The sequence below is a fragment of the Hetaerina americana genome, unplaced genomic scaffold (genome assembly GCF_022747635.1).
Source record: "Hetaerina americana unplaced genomic scaffold, ioHetAmer1.1.p SCAF_2, whole genome shotgun sequence".
Lineage (NCBI taxonomy): Eukaryota > Metazoa > Arthropoda > Insecta > Odonata > Calopterygidae > Hetaerina > Hetaerina americana.
This window is the reverse complement of record NW_027286763.1, coordinates 21,592,492-21,608,354: the sequence shown is the minus strand read 5'-3', so window position 1 is coordinate 21,608,354 and position 15,863 is coordinate 21,592,492. Positions and strand designations below refer to the sequence as shown.

General features: G+C 41.2%; 1 protein-coding gene across 1 annotated transcript in view; it reads right to left on the bottom strand.

Annotated features, from left to right (window-relative positions):
• Positions 1 to 15,863, bottom strand: part of smg (sterile alpha motif domain containing protein 4 smaug) — a 184,706-nt gene that overhangs the window by 110,146 nt on the left and 58,697 nt on the right. The window lies entirely within an intron of this gene.

Sequence of the window (15,863 nt, the reverse complement as noted above, 5' to 3'; positions counted from 1 at the left end):
TCCCCTCCGCTGCATACGATCCAATTCGGCAGTTTATCCAACTTCATGAGGATCCCATATACTAACAGTATATTCTAAATGAGGCCTAGACTGCAAAATATAACATTGATCTTTAACCCTTTCGTCACATTTCCCCAATACTCTTCTAATAAATCCTAATTTTCTGTTATCTTGTCCACATATTCCCCGTAATGTTTCACCCAGGAGAAGTCGTGAGTGAGGGTAACGCCTATACAGGTATATTTAATCTAGTCTACACTTTCCATTTTAGTATTCCTGACCAAACCACACGAGGTCATTCCTGACATCACACCAGCCGATATTAAAGCCGGTTCTCGATATGCGACTATTACCGAGGTTATTAAGGCCGGGGCAGTGGGATATAAATTCAGGGTATCGACCATATTATTTACATAATTCCGACTTTCTGTAGATTTAGAGTTGATATCGCGTATCGACTATATTGTCTGTATTTATGTATCCACCATATCGCAATTACAACAATAAATATTGAACATTAATATATCGGTTCTTCAGAATTTACAAAATGAAAAAGATCGCCAGTGTTGATGTACCTGCTCCTCGCAGAGCCCTGTATGATCTATCGAATGTAGATCGCGCAGGGTAAGACCGTCACATGGAAGTTGCCATCTTTATTATGCGCAAAATAATACATTTTGATTTCGAAGATTGTTATCGAACCCCTACATATCTTAAAATTAAAATTCCCTCAAAAATGTCAAGGTATATATGAAAATCTATCAACTCATTCTGATATATCGCCATATAGCAAACCCATACAAAGATGGCTGGGAGGGGGGTTGATTTATCAAAGCGCATCGATTTCGCTGTAACATGGCGACTTGCCTGCATGAATCTGTGATATATACACCCACAAGCAATACAATAGAATAATATAAAAAAGTAGTATAATAATAAATATAATAAGTAATAGTATAATATAAAATTTGCTTATCTAAAGTTTACATATAAACGTCAACAACTTTCGCAGAACGCAGCTTGCGAATTTGTATGCTTTCAATTCCTTGCACCGAGATTTCACTGCACGGTGGCTGGATAATTTATTTTTGGAATTTCATTCGAGGATTTGCACAGGAATTCCGACCTAAGTTTCAGAGATGGGGTTTCTAACCTTCGTCCTTGTCGATACTCCCAAGGATGAATCAACTTCGCGCCAGGAACGCCAGCAAACTCATCACCAATGCTATGACAGTAAATCAATTCCTGCGACGGTTTGCGAACCCTTTGACCTTTGGAGTAGTGGACGAGCGAGTACGTTGATTCCATGGATGAACTCTTGAAACATGCGCTTATTGGTCTGATCGATGACAATTAAGTAAGCGTGGAAAATAAGGGAGCAAACATAAGAGCGGACGGGCAATAAGGAATCACAAGCAAACGTGGGATTAGGTAAAAAAAAATAAGATTAACAACGACTTCTCAAGGAAAACGAAAATGAAAGTAGGAAAGGATAAAAAATAAAGAAAAGCAAGCAAGAAGACAAAAGGGCAGTTTCAACATATTCGACTGGTTACTCTAAGTCTTGCCTCGAAGGAGTTCAACAGAGATGAGTTACAATTGTGAAAAAGCAGTAAAATGTTTTTCGTTCACACTGAAAACTTCTTTAAGACGCTAGCAACAGATTTCATACATTCAGACAAAATAGTTGGATGGAGTAAAATTGAAAGGAAGAATAAATACAGATGATGGAAAAACAATATAGATTGACTCTCGCGAAAAATTGTAACCACAGATATGAGGTGAGTAGCAGAGAAGGGATGGTTATGGATGAGAAAAAAACGTGCAGCAACCTAGTTAAGAAAACTAAAACTTGATAGCCGGTGACGACGACACTACCGTACAGCGATCGGGTAGACGAACATAGGGTAACGACTAAATGGCTTCACACTGGGAATTTCTGTTCCCTGACTGAACAGAGCGCGTTCTGACGGCGGGCAAGCTTAGAATACAACAGATGGACAACATCCAAGACAGAGACGGGGTGTAGGGCAATAATGTTTAAGATATAAACGCCAGAAACATTTGTATTACGTCGAATACACCGCGATCCACCAGAAAGGTGTGAGGCAGGGTTGGCAAGCTGCAGGTGGGAAGGGTGAGTGATAAGGAGATAAGGATAAGGGAGACGAAAGGAATGGTATTCGCAAAGAAGTCATTAAACTACAGGCAAATCTGTGTGCATGATAGAGGAAGATGGAAAGACCACTTTTATTCTTTGAAAAACGCGAACTGAATGCAGAAGAACAAGGGGTTTCCCATGCACAGAGCGCTAGAGCTAATAAAAGACCTTGACTGCAGGGCAACCCAGAGATCTTATTTAAACTGATCTCCGTATGTACTGGGAAATCGTACCAGAGAGGATGGACTTGAAACTTAAGTTAGGCACACAAACCTACGGGAGGTTGATTTCGGTCATTTCCAACCAACAACTGCCACAAACCATCTAACCAAAAGGGTGGGAGGGAGTGGCCTGCCAAAAATTCCGGACCAGGTAAAAAAAATAAAACTCTCAAAGGGCCCAACTTGCACCAAAAGCGAGGGCTTAACAAATGGACGTGTAGCATTCCAACCTATAGCAGTGCCACCAAACTGTTGCCTTCCTCGCTTCAAATGAAGGTGACAGTGCATGGGAAATCGACAGCGATGCAACCGCGGTTTATCGTACACAATGTGACGCCGCGGGCATTCACTCTCCGCTCCCGCGATGAGTCGGATCCCCGCCTGCTCACAAGGTGCAGGACGTCGTTTATGGGCGGCTCCTAAGCATCGGGCACGGCAAGAACGCTATCAGTCGCCATTCTGAACACACACACACACACCATTGATAGTAGCACGGTTATATCAAGATCCTTCGCAAAAAAAATCAACGCAAGGAGGAACACTAGAGCTTAAAGTTCAGAGCGAAGGACATGTCTCGAAAACAAACTGAAATTCCCAGGAAAAAATCGTATGTGACGCATCTGAATGACTCGAGCACAATGCACTAACGTGGAAGGCAGGAGCAGAGGAGATTTGACCGTTTCACATCATCTCCATGGCGACCACATCGCCATAAACCGTCTATTCAGGCTGAGTCCGTGAAGAGGGGAGGTACGCAGGGGACAAGAAGGCGAGGGAATGCTAATGGGAACTGTAGAGGGGGTGGAGAGCGCTAGCAGTGAATGCTTATGTCGGTAGACACCTCTCGACAACACGTCAATTAGAGCGATCACCGATCGAAATATCAGGCGATAGGTGCTAAGATCGGGCTATTGGCTGGCTGCAGAGAATTTCTTATGTATTCTAGGTCGCGTCACCTGCCAGCACGAAGAGAACTCCAGTCATAAGAACGGTCAGCCGACTTAAATCTTTTTCCTATGACAGCGTGGCGGATAACGCGCGATTTTCCAAGAAAGGATGGAATTAAATCGTTCCAGGAAAGTAAGAATGGAAAGTGAGAAGACATGGAAAGGAGAAATGAAACGATATAGGCAGAAGGTTATTAGAGCGATAAATATTAGCTGTGGCATACAAGTTAATTTCAACGTAACAAACGGAGACGATAAATATGAAATATTCCTGGAGATGTAAATAGATGCCAAGAAGCTATCCGTGGGAAAATATTACCAATAAAGATAATTTAGGAGTGTCAACTTGAATAGATCATATAAATGAAAAACTGATGGCAGAAATTGGAGAAAACCCAGTGAAGGTAAGCATCCAAATATGGCAAGTAATGACAAATATGAATGCCCACATGAGTAATGTACAAGTTACCGGGGAGGAAGCTGTAGGTCAGAAAAGGGTATTATGCATCACGAATGAATTGTGGACCCTAGTCTGAGAGAAGTACCAATATTAAATACTACCCAAAGGGGAAAACACAAAATAAAAATTAGTAATTCGGCGCCTGGCTATGAAACAATGGATGAAGGACCAGTGTTAAATGGCGTAACACATTCAACAACCTTCCCTCAAGTATTTAATTTAGTGAGAAAAATTTGCACAGCGGGAAGCGCAGTTTTTTCATCTGACCAAAATGTATTAAAATGCCTCTATAAAAGGTTGCAATAACAATCGGGTGAATGAGAGTAATTGATGATGCGGTATTTGGCCATTGCATTACACATCGCGACCGCAGCTCGGCCCTCATGACGCCCGAACACACTTCTGGAGCAAAGGGAAGCGGCGCAGATGAATCCCCACCGCCGGGAAATCAAAACGCACGCATCGAATGAAAAGATACTCGGCGAATGAATTCGAGCCCACACACTCCATCGGGGAAGATCAGTGGGCGAATGAGTAAGGACGGAATGTGGTGTTCTCGTGAAAGGAACTGGCGAGGACTGAAGGATTGGGATTGGGGGGATTCTTTGAACTTATTGAAAGGAACAGAGCAAGGTGAAGGATGGATTTGAGAGGAGAAGGGGTCTTTCCATTACGCCACATTCTTCTCCTTATCCTTTTGGAAGAAACGGGCTATCACGCCAAGCCGGGAGATGGAACCTCGAAGGGATCTTGTGGGAGGAGGATATGGCGGGAGTTGAAGTCGCGGAGGGTGCGGGGATGGATGAGGGAGGGAGGGAGGGGAGAGTTCTGGCGGTGGAATTGATTCCAAAGACGAGCAGGGCACAGACAAGGGAAAGCTTTTTCGGAGGGGTTAAAGGAGAGGGTTCTTGGTTGAGCCAAAGGAAGCCTTTCGCAAAAACAATAAGCGGTTGGATTGCTGATCTCTGAGGGCGCAAAATGGTCCAGGAATATTAGGATTCCAGTCGGGAAAAATTCAGACGAGAATGAAACCCGGAGTGCACACGCTTCTCTCGACGGCCGTAACAATTTACTAAAACCAAAATACTCTGGATTACTTCGGTTGCACGTAGAGAAACTGCCATGACAAAAGCAATAGTGAAAATCGGACTAGAAAACAGTGAACTATCAACATTTTATTCGCATCTAAATATTATTTCAAAATAAAAATAGAGGCAGAAAGGATATCGACAGTGTCCTATGATGTCCATTTATTTCTGCCGCGAGCAAAATACACATGCACGCCCGTAGAATAATGTCCTGCTCTCGCTGATAATGTCCTGCGCCGCTGAGAACATATACTAAGGCTAACTTGCAAGAGGATGGCATTTCGTGCACACAAACCATTTGGTGCATTACACTCGATTTACAAAACCCAGTGAAGTAAAGCATCCAAATAAGAAATAGTGAAATACCTGGGAGACAAGAGGGGATATATAAACTGACTGAAAACAAATGACAAATTTTAGCAACCTGCAGCCAAGGGTGTGTGGCAGGGAGTGAATACACACTGGACTATTTTGACCCGAATATGACCCTACCGCGGTCGGATAATGTTATTCTGATCCATTATCGTTCGTGGAAAAAATGACATCGTGCGAGGGTGGCCTGAAAAGTTTCCGACCTCAGAAAAAATGTCTTGTATCTTTTTTAGGTCGGAAACTTTTCAGATCACCCTCGTAAATCTTCCTGCATTTTTTCTCTCTAGTTTCATTGACATGATCTCTCTAACCGCAGTACGATGAGGGCATTAATACATTTTCAACATCAGTGTTACAGAGACATCCTTCCTTTAGAATTTGAATGCCCACATGAGTAATATGTCCATAACCGGGGAAGAAGCCGTAGGCCAGGGGAAAGCTATGAAAATGATATTATGCATCACGGATGAATTTCTTTTTCATATATATATATAAAGTCAATGTGTAGTACTTGCAATCCAAAAAGGTCGGTAGTCGAACATGTCTACCAAAATCATAATTTCCTCGTCCAGGAAAAGTTTAATCATCCCCTGCCACACATCTCAGCGGTGGCTCGCAGGGTACTAAATAAACTAAAAAAATACTAAAACACTAGAAATGCTCAAGAGTGTCTCGCCGTGATTTTCGTGCACAGCCGACTTTGCTCGACCATGGCCGCAATAATAATTCTTTATCCACTGTCGCCGCCATCGTTCGACTGTTTGCTCATCTTTCAGCTGATCCGGGTTTGAACACTCAAATGGGTAGGCTTAGGTCCAGATAGGGGCTAGTAACCTGCACAACTTAAACGTGGTAGAAAATTTCACCTTGGGCCGTGCTAACATGCTCTCAGATCCCTGACTGATTGTACGAGGGTAATAATTTACACGCGTATGAAGTTGGCTTCGCAACCAAGGCATTGGCGGTCACAGCAGTGCTTCTCAGTTCGGATTGACGCGGCTCCAGCGGCACCCTCCAGTGCAGCTGGAGCCGTACATCACATGCATGACATAACCGTGAAAAGGCGAACAAAATGTCGACCCCTATTTACTGTGTTCGCGGGAAGTTCCTTGACCCTCTACCATACTTGAAGCACCGAAAGTGAAAGTCGGTAGGGTCTCAAGTCCTGAAAATCATCCCTGGTGGTGCAATTAGTAAAAATAGGACTTATTCCGAAATTATTTGGGGGTGAAACTTTCGCGTGGGTCTCGGTTATAATCTCAATTTTTCAATCAGTTCTTTAGAAACACGTATGTTATAAGGAACCATAGCTCTATTTTTGTGTACTAAAATACTATGCATGAATGCCGTTTGGTCGACCACCTGAGTTATACGACACAGGCTAGACTGTTAACGCTGTTTGTTATCCACTTGAGAGAACCTGCTGTGATAACCCGAGTCTCGATGGTGATAAGGCAGATTAGAAGTTTTGATGAGACATGTTTGTGTTTGAACTTCTCGAATTAATCAACCGTTTCATTCCTTCTAGAGAGATGCCACAAAACCCCAGGCTCAATTTTCATCAATAACATTATAGATTAAGAAGAAACTAAGCGATAAGAATCACAATGCATCAATTTCCAAGAGTGAAAATCACTCGCCTAAACCGGGATTCGAATCCGAGTCAATTTATTTTTATTTCAATCCGGGTAATATTTACACTTTGAAATTGTTGCATTGTACTGCACATATAGCGGATGGCTCCGTTAAAACATACTTTCGCGGTATCTCCCGCAGTTCCTTTGAAGCAAGAAGAAAGTGATATTGAGAACTTAATAAAAAAGTGAACGTATTTTACCCAAACAACTGTGCATCCATGGTGAATAAACGAGCACATTAACATTTTAATTATTCGTTTTGCATCCCAACACAGAAAATCATAAATTCAAGGCCTTGACTTATACCTGGTAAATATTCCAGATGCTATATTTCGTAAACCTTCAATTCAGTAGACCAAGGAAAATATTCTGCTCATCGCTCACGTTAGAAGAACCACACGGTTCAACTTTTACGGCAAGACAAATTTGGTTACAGATTTTAACTAAACCGTCAAATACTACTCTTTATGCATGTTTTTAATCATGTTGATTACAAGCTGAAAGACATAACGTCCCTACATCAGTAACTAAAACTTATTTTCATATTGATAAATTGGAAGGTGTCTCATACATAAATTTGTCACATCATTTATAAGACTATCAATAACTGCTATGAGAAATTACGAGAAAAACAATCCTGAGTATCCACCAAATGAAAGAGAAATTTAAATTCTGTGAACAAGTAGGTTACCTCTCTCGATACAGGAAAGAAACTGGCCCCCTTCCCGGAACGAATTAATTTCGCAAGCCTCAGGGTTTAGTTCGGGGTGAGCTCCATCTAAACCATCCCTAGGGTTGAATAATGTGGTGATGATGAGCTTACAGGAAAAGCTGAATATTCCACGATGCCCAGTAATCGTAGAATATCTACGGGAGTGCATTCTAATTGATTTGGGCTGCTCGGACGTAACGATCTATGCGAGACTCCCTCTCTCTCCTAACCATTCTGAGTTTTCTTTCCGGCTACATCTCAGCGGTTCATCGTACCCATGCTTATTCCGTAAGTTTATGATTTTATTCTCTCACGGTTTTCCGCACCCACGCACACGAACATTTTAATTTCAAGGAAAAGAAAATTCTCCGTCGAACGACCTCCTGGAAACTCTCAGAATCCTCGAACTATCCCGAACGACTTCTTCGAGGAGTGAAGCGTTGAACACCTTTGTATTTAGGACCCGATGAATTGAGGGCTAAGTATTCCTTAAAGAAAATTAACGGAGCGTGACCCTTCGTTCAAACTATTGCAGTGGATTAGGAGTTGGGAGAGAACCGTTTCATTCATTAGCAAGGGGCGGAATCGGTTCCAGGGGTGGAGATGAAGGTTACGGGTAGGCAATATTTCACGTTTAGCGCCGATTTCTACATGGAAACTTGTCTCCTGTGAAGGAGACTTGGTCCTCTGAGATCTATAGAACTGCACGCATTAAAAAGTAATCCATTGAAAAATAAAACAGTTTCTGGAGTCACTTGGTGGAAAATCTTCATATTGAAATTGAAAAAAACACTTGGCTTATCCACATAAACAACTTTTATTTACGACCTAGGTTTCGTTATGGTATAACATCACCTGATGATGTTATACCACAACGAAACCTAAGTCGCAAATAAAAAATTTCTACGTGAAATGCCAAGTTTTTTTTCAATTTCAATATTCCGTTGACTTTTCATTAAAAAATCGATTAAGTCCCAGACATAGTGCATATGCTGCAGTTATGAAGAAGCCAGCGTTTGAGAAATTAATGGTCGGAGAATAAAGACTTTTAAAAGTGAAAAAACGAGCTATTTTTCGCTAGTTGAGCCCTACACCGAATACTGTCAGCATTTAGAACCAAACTTATAAAGTACTTATTCAAAACCAGTAGAAGACACAGGGGATTGGTTCACCATTCGTGAAGGTATAACACAACGTTACACAATTATGACGTAACTTGGATTGGGAGCCCTAGGAGACTGAAAAGTTAAATTCCAGATTAAACTGAACAAAGGGTATCAACTATGCGACGTCGATAAAATAATCTAGAAACCCACTCTACACGTACATCACCAGGTACGGCATCATTAGCTAAATTAAAAAGATGGAACTTGGTACAGACTGATTCAAAGATATGATTTTCCCTCTGGCATGGGTCACGAGAGTGACACAAACAGGGGAAAATTAACACATAAATGTGCAAATTCTTTACATTCATCCTTCCTATTTCCATGCTCAATGTCTAGAGATCCGCTGCCACATGCCCTTTGGCCGATTTGCAGTGGATAAGGTTTGGGTACAGATAACGATCACTCTCCCAGTGACCAAAGTATAGCCTTCTTCTTATCTATATTGCTTCATTAAACTCACGAAATCACTTTAAATTCAGCCCTCGCTACAATGCAACTTGGGTATCTATTTTGCATACGAGTACGCTAAGCAACTCTTATGTTCACGCACGTCCTCGCAGAAATGGTTCCATGTCTTTCCATTACATCATGATGTTATTAAAGCGTAACTCTTGCATCGTGATAAATATTTAATCGAAACTTCGATACTGCTTGCCTTTCCTTCACAGATAAAAAAGAATTAAGCCTTTATTTTAATGGAACATTAATTTTTCTCTCGTTGTTCTATATACCAATATTCTCTTTTTTCATTTATTCAATCAAAAAGTAATATAAATATGGCCCCAATCAGATTGTTGCCATGTTCACGATGATGACCGATGTTTTACATAAGCAGAAGGGAATTCTCAAAAATGTGGAAATGATAATGACAGTAGGAGTCGACAAGTGAAAAAAAAGCGAGAGGTGGGGGAAACTGTAGTGAGGCTGGGCACCAACCAGATTATGCGCCATCTTCTTGTTACAATGAATTCGACAAATGCCGTTCGATGTGAAAAATAATATCCGTACACATAGAGGTAACGACAAAAACACACCCAGTGAATTTTTTTTCTGAAAACACCGCAGTTATAGGGATGTTTCCCGCTCGCTCCAAATAGCATTAGGACTCGCTGACCAGAAGTAAATCAAGAGTTGGTACTTCCAACGTATTTGGGAAGCTTCGAGACTCGACTTGCGGGAGATCTAAACAACTAACTGCACCGGTCGCGGAGACTTGGAAAGCCTTTAGGAAGACACGTGTCCGTTTCAAATGAAGGCACGAATTTTTTTTCAATTTTTTTCTAAAGTCAGTTATCCACCGGAGTTCAAGGTCTTAAAAGGTTTCCTTGCCCATGTAAAGGGAATTCTTCCCTCGAGTTTTTTTTGTGGAAAGAAAACTGCGCTTCTTAAGAACAGTGGATCGCGAGCAACTCGAAGGCACGCCTCGACGGCCTTTCTCGGCTATCTTTAAACGACTTACAAGATGCGCAAGACGTGAAAATCGAAGAGAGAAGAGACAGTATCACTGCTGTGCCCGATTCATGCGCCGGAAACCCGCGATCGGAGTGAATGTGTGACCAATGGGTATTATTACGCTCCTACACCCCCCGGATGGGCCTGTAGTTAAAATAACTCCGGGAACCAAATTTTGATCATCGTTGCCGACAGTAATTGCATCGAGACATCAACAGGTAACAAACAATCTAGTACCCGAGAATAGGTACGCTACCGAAAAAGTATCTTGCCATCAAGAATTGACAGGTTTCACTCAAGTAAAACTAAAGCACTGAAACGACCAACAAAATCATTGGTTATATCGACCGCTACGGTCCTCTGCTACCAAGTCCGTTCGGTGGCTATGCGTTTCATAATAACTGCGTGCCCCGTCCCCAAGAGACAATGGTTCGGCTCAAACAATCTCCTGGAAGGGGTGGACCATCACGCCTACAAGAAACCGTCACGGGGAAGAGGGAGTGGACTAAAACTTATCTTTCGCGGCGAAATCATAGGAATGGGAGCGATATCGAACCCTTGCCGCGCACGCGATTCCAAAGCGGGGGTCGGTGCGGGTCCCAGGGTACCCAGGATTCCTGACCCGACAAAGTTAATTGAGAGAGCGGTATCTAGATTTCCTGCCCTAGGTACACGTACCTGCGCCGATCTTGCATTTCCGATGGTTTTAGCCGTTATCGAAAAAATAAGGCCGATTACTATACTATCCATGGATGTCACTTCCAGTGACTTTTAACACAAGACTCTCGATCCTCCCCACACAAGGATGTCGCCCTACACGATTACAAACTATCGCCCACGTGTGATCATTCACCGAAATTCATTTGTATATATTTGGCAGGTACTGTTATCGGAGAATTGAGTAGCGAGAAATACCTAGAATTTATACACGAGGTACTGATACGTACCTAGTTTTATTGCCCCAAGTCCCAAAGCAGTCTGGCCTGAGGCGAGGGAGAGGAAGGCATGTGGGGCTCGGAAATGATTGTAGGACGATGACGAATTCCCATTGCCTCGACTCCTTCCTCCTCACTCCCGAGAACCTTTCCTCAAATCCATTTACTACTCTACTATCTTTCCCTAAAATTAAACTTTAAGTAACTTTATAAGGCATAACGTTGCTTTAAAATAATATTAGCGGTAGTCCACCGTTTAGGGTAGGTATAATAAACCCTTCTCCAACATCACGTACTTTCTGCCTCCCTTCAATCCGTCCAACATGCCTATCCTTCAACACACTACCTCGTGGGCCTGATATCAATCACTCTATCAGTCATCAACAATCCATCGTCCAACATTTAAAACGCCTGCATCCGCATTTCTAGCCTCCGGTGGATTTCTCTCAACAATCTTATCCCCTTCCCCTCCATGCCTAGCACTTCTTCGTTGGGCTTCCATCCCACCCATCTTGCCTCTTCCACTCCTCCCCAACTTGACACCTCAAAGGCCTCCAATCTATGGTTATCCTCGAGCCTTAACTACGTACTAGGCTTCAGTGCCGCACAACACTCAACTCGATATAAAAATGTTCACCAGTCTTTTTTTAACATACTTACTCAAGGCCCCTGTCATCAACTTCCTCCGAGTAAAAGCTTCTTTGCCTAACGCAATTTTTCCTCTTACGCCCCAACTACTTCAGCATCTTGATTCATTACACTTCGAGGATAGGTAAAATGTTCTATCTGCTCAAGTTCTCCCACTACTTTTTATGTTTAGCTTATCTAATCTTAACAACACCTCATTAACTACTTTGCTTTATTTGCTATTTTCACCCCATGCCTATTCGACTATGCGCTCAGCAATGACTATAAACATTTGATAGATTGGATAACTAAAGTCTGATCACTCTCAAATCCGATGAATTTCCCAATGACTTTCATTTCTACCTGCAGTCCTTAACCGCATCTCCGCTTATACGCTGAAAAGTACGGATGATAGCAACTAATGTCTTACGATGGGAAAATAGTGCGGCTTTTGAAGACATGCATGGGGAAATCTCTTACTAAAATTTTTAGTCCACCTAAATAGGAGGTTGTACATGATTGGCTTTACGTTCTGATATCATGCATTCACATATGTCCTCAGTCACATGACGCGCATTTATTTATTGCCATTTGACGTAAATAATGCTGTGACTTGTCGACAACAGTTGCCGAGATTTCATCTTAATCGCTCGCACGTAAACCCTTCATGCCTTCATGAATCTTGTACTGGCGCCTTCCACTATTTATTTATTGTAATTTATCTTGACTTTCCTCGCAGCTCCAATAAAATATTATGAATTATTGAATGTGACGAATTGGTTTCCTCTTCTCACTTTCTTTCAAATTGCTTTCCAGTATAAATTAACATATAAATCGGAGTGCACCATCAACGGCAAAAATATTTATGATACGGTAAAAATGATTTTTCGGTTGTTCGTCACAGAATCGGATCATAACACCGCCAGAAATATCAATATATAAACAATTATGTCCTAAATTTTATGAATTGACCGACAGTAAATAGAGAACAGGAAGTAACAGATTATACCCAGGCACTATGAGACTCGGCTTATTCCCACGACACTGCAATACCGTTCGCTCTTCATTAGAAACGCATAAATTCAGATTTCCAACTTGATTGTCCATTTTTAAGCTTTACAATTCTATCGATACTAGTCCCCCTCAATTGCATATGACTATGACATGAAATCATCGAATTTCCTTAAGTTGACTAAACCCTAAGTAACTACAGCATATGTAAACCCGAGAATCATTTCTCTTCCCAAGGGAGTTTAAAGTTTAGCCCGAACCAAGTGCGAAGAATACAACATATTGTATTGTCCATTTTATTCTATCTTAAAATATGAAGAGGTTAAATGATTTCGAGTTAGACAAGTCGAAGAAAATGCATACAAACACATGCATTGCTCTACTCCCCGTGTAACTCTAGTTCACGCATTTCAGCGAAACCACCTAGATAAAATTAACATTCGACATATTCCTGTTAAAACACACATGAGGATATAACAAAACCAAGACCTGTACTGGCCTCGATATCTTGTCTGTCATGTATAAATGGTATAAATACACTAATCTACACTAGTGTACACATTTCGTCCCGCCATGATACTATTTGATCAAAGCAATAACGCGCAATGTCATTTTACAAGTGTTGAAAGGTTTAAAACTAATAGAAAACCTAAACTGCACATTTTTCCCACTCAAAGATTAACCACTGCTAATTTCTGTATCTGCTTTCAGCAAGTTTACGCACTAACAGATATTTTAAATTAAGAGTTAGACATCGGTTGGAATTATCATCTGGGATACCAATGCTCACTCGAGATAGTTACCATTTACTGATTTTATTTTTCCAGCGTCAGGAGAGTAATTTCACGGATTACAGCTCTGACGGAGTTCACTTCCTCAATGTAAACTGCAATTACTGAGCGACACACTAATTGCGGTCATCCTGCGTTACAACACAAACCCATTCAAGGTCACATCTATTCGATTCGAAGCGATTCAACAAGAATCACCGGCGTCTATAAGAGCCTCCCCGCCAGCATGCTCCATCTAGCACCGATCGAATTTTTAATATCAATTACCAATAATTAGGAGAACCATCTCGATCGAAAAAAAATATCAAATAAAAATCGACACGGTCTAAATATTCAAAGTTTATGTATCTTCTCGAAAATAAACAAAAAATAATACAGCTAAAAATTACTAGTGGTGGGTAGTGTACCTTTTCCGGAAAAATAATTTTTGTTTAAGTCTGAGAAATATTCCTGCCTATTCAAATCCGCGATCCGTTCCCGCGTCCGATGAGTGCGCAGACACGATATGGAACGGCTTCAAACACCAAATGGCGGCGATAAAAATGTTTCCGTTCGGGCGAGCCATGCATCAAGTTATTGATCCACATCGGATTGGTTCTAGGCCTGTAACGGCGAATTGCGAGTATTCTTGTGTTAATAAAAATGCAAAGAAAAGACCCTGTCGTCCACTGCTGCCACTTTCTAATCTTCTGAGAGAAATTTGCTGAGCGAAGGAGTATCATCTAATCTGGATTAAAAATTAAACCTTTAAACTCAAAATTTCTCGCTCTAACAAAAAAATATAATTGGAAAGTTTTTCAGGGCATAGTTTTTCGCATTTTCACACAAATCTCCCTCGAATCGCTTTTCTCCCCAGGCATTATCACACACACCATGAGACACTTTCTTGATTTATTGATTAACGATTGCCTATTGTGGGAATTTGGATGGCGGAAAACGATATGCTTAAAATATCGGATTTGATTTGTACCACCGAAAGGAAAATCACAAAAATTGAGCTTAACAATTCTACAACTGCAAGCGAGTGACAAATAATGCGCAGCACCTTTTACCGTAGCGTGATTCTTTCAAATTATATTAATCCTTATGCTTTTACTTAGAGCGAAATTTTACAAATAAATATTAAAAGCTTTAATACATTTAAGCATTATATATTAGATACAAGAGCTGTGACGAACATTTCATTAGGAACGCTTGGGAGCATTCACCATACAGTCCCGACTTAGCTCCCAGTGATTTTCACCTGCGCGGGCCCCTGAAAAATCGTTTGGGTGGGCAACGCGTTGAAAATGATGATGCCGTAGTCGAAGAGGTTACTCGTTGGCTGTGAAAACAAACAAAATACTTCTTTACTCCCCGCTATTAAGGACTTGTAAAGAGATGGGATAAGTACCTCAATGTCCAGGGTGAATATGAATGAAATTAAAATTAATTGTTATTTATTATTGCCTTTATTATTGCCTCTATCCACTTTTGCGAGTTATTTATTGACTTACCCTTGTCTCTATATTTCCTCTCTCCATCTCCAGCTATATATTTTATAATATTTATGTCCTCAGCATGTTCCAAACATTCCAAGTCCCTATTATTATAATCGGTTCGGTCTTTGCAGCCGCCTAACTGAGGAAAAGAACCACCTTTCGCCTGGTTCCTACCCTTCGACCCATCAACTTGGGTGACTCTCCCAGGAGAAATTATCATTTCTTCCACCAGCATATTGCACTAGGGGGTCATCGGAACGCACAAGCCCTTCCACCGCGTCATGTTTGTGGCGCACGGAGAGTGGAACTGCAATAAGTGATGAAAATAAATAATTGAAAACCATTCAATGTAACATTGCAATTAAGTGTTCTGTTATGGAAAATACTAGCATATATGCAAAAGATAATTTTTTACGTGACTGCTGGGGCATGAAAAAAACCGAAATTCACTGACACTCTTAAAACACGGCCACAAAATATATTTCCCTCCTTGTCTAGCGCACATACCACAGATACGGCAAAATACGCCAGGTAAAAAAATGCCCCGGCAAACCCCAGCTGATGGGCATTCTTATCCTTTTAAAATTATCGTTAACTTGAATTGACGACGTGCATTTCCCGAAGCTATTCCGGAGACAAGACTTGAATGAATAGACAGACAGAGGTAATATTATAGGGTTTGTTTTGTTTTATTGCGAGTTTCCACATTTCAATCGACGAATTATTTTCTTTTAATTCCGCTCTGAACGAAATAAAATATTCCCTGGGATTACAAAATTAGAGAATGAATGTTAACATT